Source organism: Magnolia sinica, chromosome 3, assembly GCF_029962835.1.
Source record: "Magnolia sinica isolate HGM2019 chromosome 3, MsV1, whole genome shotgun sequence".
Taxonomy (NCBI): Eukaryota; Viridiplantae; Streptophyta; class Magnoliopsida; order Magnoliales; family Magnoliaceae; genus Magnolia; species Magnolia sinica.
Window position 1 is genome coordinate 23,522,546 of NC_080575.1, and position 4,208 is coordinate 23,526,753.

A 4,208-nucleotide genomic window follows, 5' to 3' on the forward strand; every position below is an offset into this window, starting at 1 on the left:
TTAAAACAAAAGGAAAAAAGAAAAAGAAAAATCAGCAATCCAGCAAAAGAAACAAGAAGGAATTAGAACAAAGATTGATCTAATATTAAGTAATGCATGTATGGAATAGGACAAGATGTATAGAAGACAGAAATAGAACAATAGGTGTAGATGACATTCCAAATTTAATAAAAGCATAGGGCTTGGCAGTAGTTTCTATTTGAAAATTTGGGATTTAAATGTTGGAATCTTCTTTCTGGGTTTGCAGTATTTGCTTGATTAGTTTATGTGGTTGTTGCATTTTAAATTTGAAAATGTTGGGCTTTTTGTCTATTGCATACTGGAATCTACAGCTTAAGCTATTTTAAATCTAGAACTCAAGCTATTTTACTTATATAACTCTTTCCTTGATTTTTGGGATGTAAACATTTTGGAGTTTTATATGGGAATGGGATTGTCTGTGATTAGATATTGACTTTGATGTTGAGTCTTGAACTGATAATTTTGGAGTCTTTATATGTTCCATTCTCTATGGAATTGAGAATATATGCTTTTGTTATTCTTGTGGTGATCGATAAATTGGAATTTCTGTTTCTTTTGGTGATTTGGAATATAAGTTCAGATGTTTGGGTTTTCATACCGTGATATGGGTTTTCATACCGTGGGAAGACGCATGTAGCAGATTGAAACAAATAGATTGCATGTAAGAGACGACAAACTGAAGCGCGAGTTTTATTTCTAAATAAAAAATATTAGGTTGAGCTTCATGGCATTAGAAAAAAATAGATTGCATGTGGGACCTGTGATTGGTTTATCCAAGCGATTGATCTGATGGCCCTATCATGGATGAACTATGCCCGAAAAAATCTGTTCAATTTGTCAACTCTATTGTTGGAATCAAAATATGTAGTTAAAAGCAAAGGCACCAACAGCCACATTCAATGGAGAAAATACAAGATTTTATGGTTAAGATCTTCCAATTTGGAAGATGTTTTGGGCATGGTCCATCCATGATGGGGCAATTGGGTTACTGGCTTGGGTGCGCGTGCATGTGTATGTGTGTAGATCATACAGGGTGGTTGCAAAGCTAACATCTAAGCAATAACCATCCATACAAATAAAAGGTTGATCCCTAATGGTTAGCCGTTCAAAATATTAGGAGATGAAGAAAATGAAAATTGGAAAATGATTCTTTATTTTTATGACATGTTCCTCTAACTGCAGGTTAATTGTAAAGAAGAAACAACTGGAGACAAGTACTAACACTAGAAAATTTCCTTTGTTAAACTCATAGGTGTTGAGAACTATCTGCCATTGCCCCATTCAGTCAGAATATTCTTACATCTAAGTGAAGACTGAAACGCTTAACTAATATGGAGCCAACAGAAAATTCTGATACCAATTCTCAATGGAAAGAAGATAACTGCCAAGTCATGAGTTGGCTCCACGGCATTAACGAAAACGTCAACCATAGTGTGATGTATGGTGAATGTGCAAAGGAGATATGAAATACTCTCCGACAGCCATACTTGAATGACAAAAATATAAAATGCCTGTATGATATTTTCAAGGAATTCGAAACTATGAAACAGGGTGAAAAGTACTATGAACATTATACTCAGTTTAAGGGGGCTATTTGATGAATGGAAACTTCATCATCCATTCACCATCGATATTTGCCTAACAACAAAGTGAAAACAAATCAGAGTTACACTTTTCCTTGCCATAGTTCAACCATATTTGCCTAACAACAAAGTGAAAATGCTGATGTACCTGTCTGCATGTTGCTGCTGCACTCACTCCCTCCCTTCAGTCTTCCCCATTCAACCATGGACGACAAATCACACACCCCATATGGAGCTACTGCTGCTGCTTCTACAATATTAGATACCCCATGTGTGGGGACTGTCGTGGGATAGTGGATGTTGTGGGGAGAGGGAGAGGGAGTGAGAGGGAGATCGAGAGAGAGGGTTGAGAGAGTGAGAGGGAGATCGAGAGAGAGGGTTGAGATCGGGAGAGGGAGATTGAAAGAGGGTGGTGAGCTCTCTCTCTCTCTCTCTCTCTCTCTCTCTATATATATATATATATATATAAAGAGAGAGAGAGAGGCATGCTCACCTACGCACCTACGCACGTGCACACCTTCACACACATGTTATGGGTGTCAAATCTAAACGGTCCATAAGATGCGGAATCCCATGAAACCTTAGGGGGTGAATTTTCACCGTGATCTAAGATTCTGGTGGGCCATAGCAAAGAGAAATTCAAATCAAGGGAAGAAACTGTTTGCATTTTTCATGGCCCACCAAAGTTTTGGATCAAAGTAAAATTTTGTCCCAGGGGGTTTCATAAGGTTCTGCTTCATGTGGACCATTCAGATTTTCGAGACTCATCAGATATGATGAGTTCTCAAAAAAGTTTGTATGTAGTACGTACGAACTGGTTCGCAGGTGAGCGTTTCCATGTGTGTGTGTGTGTGTGTGTGTGTGTGTGTGTGTGTATCCCGGACATACATCAGAACTCTAAAATCCAACGAAGGAAATGTAAACTGTAGCTTCGAAACAGCAAATATAAAACAATCAATTAAAATTTCACAAGAGAATCGAATCCACGTATGAGGAACTGCAAATGAACATCAACGTAGAGATACATGATTCAAACTGAATTTTTTTTAAAAAATCCATCTCAAAGAACTGCAGAAGATAAAGATGCAGATCTCACATGCTTCAAACAAATCAATAGCTTAAAATCCACAACACAAAAGGAAAAAAAAAAATAATAATAAATAAATGATCTTTCACGAAGAAAATCCACCCGATCTGAAACAATCCCCACCTATGCCTTCACAAATCACAACACACACATACACCAAACGAGAATAGATCAAACCCTAATTTTCTAGGATCCAAGCCAAAACCCCACTGATTTCAACGAATCCAAGCGATACGCCATCAGATCTGATGAAATCAACATCAAATCAAATTTTTTTTTAAAAAAAACTCACAAAATCAACAGATTTTCCAGCAGAAAGGGGAGAAAGCAAAGATTGAAGGGATCTGACCGTCTCCGTCCTTGTCAAACAAGCTAAAGGCCTCCTTGAACTCAAAGATCTGGTCGCCCGTGAGCTGATCCGCCATTTTTTCTCTGAAATCAAGCAAAAAATGAGAGAGATGAAAGGAGAAAGAAAATCGCACGGAAGGAAAGGGTCCTTTACTTCTCTTTGTAAGGAAATCGTATGATATGCTCCCGAAATCTTTTCATATCGTAAATGATCGAGTAGTCTACGGCAAATTTAAGTAAATGTGACCTTGGGCCATGTGGGGTCCCCTTAGAGGGTTCTAATAGAATCCATTACGTCCATCTGTTTCAAAATAATACAATAAGCTATAATAATAAGAAATAAGAATATCCAACACTCAATCAGGACACACCAACAAAAAAGCGAAAGTAACAATGTACAACAGCAACTATTTCAGTACGGTTTAATACCATGTCAAATCAGGAACGGGTTAAAGCCGTTTCTGAACCAAAATGCCAACCGTACTAGTTTGGCGATTTTGGTGTAGTGAATACACTTTAAATGTTATGATAGTAGCTGAATCATATGTCACGAATTTCCTAGTTCATGCCACCCTCACTATGCCAAAACTGTGAAAAAAGGACGGTCCAAAACTGTCTCAAATGACCAAAAAGGACAGTCATGGACTGTCGCATGGGCCGTCAAATTTTGACGTGTCGTATTACTTAAAGGACGGTCAAAAACCGTCATTCTTATTGACGGAAAAAGGACGGTCATGGACCCTCCTTAAAAAGGACGGTCGTGGACCGTCCTTAAAAAGGACAGTCATGGACCGTCTCTTATGATCCTTCAAAGGACGGCCACAGACCGTCCCTTATGAGCCTTCAAAGCACATTTTCAAATTTGAGAGGATCAATATACACCTATTACAATATATTTCATCGTATTCTTCCTGATATACACCTATTATATAATATATTTCATCATATTCACATTCATATCCATCTAAACCCAAACTACGTAAATCCAACATAAACTACATTCATCCAAACATAAACTACATCCATCCAAACACAATCTTATCCACATTACATTCATCCACGCATAAATACATATAAGTTTAACATCATAAATTAAAAAAAAAAAAAAAACAGAGAGAAAAAAATCAGCAACAATTTTCTGTCTTTCATCTGGAAAAAAATATTAAACC

At 37.3% G+C, this 4,208-nt stretch overlaps 1 long non-coding RNA gene across 1 annotated transcript; it reads right to left on the minus strand.

Annotated features, from left to right (window-relative positions):
* Positions 1–2,750: 2,750 nt before the first annotated feature.
* LOC131241472 (uncharacterized) lies at positions 2,751–3,541 on the minus strand. Its single transcript, XR_009169045.1, has 2 exons — positions 3,041–3,541; positions 2,751–2,936 (listed from the first exon to the last, which is right to left on the minus strand). It is a non-coding gene; the product is annotated as an uncharacterized LOC131241472 (long non-coding RNA).
* Between the last annotated feature and the right edge of the window lie 667 nt (positions 3,542–4,208).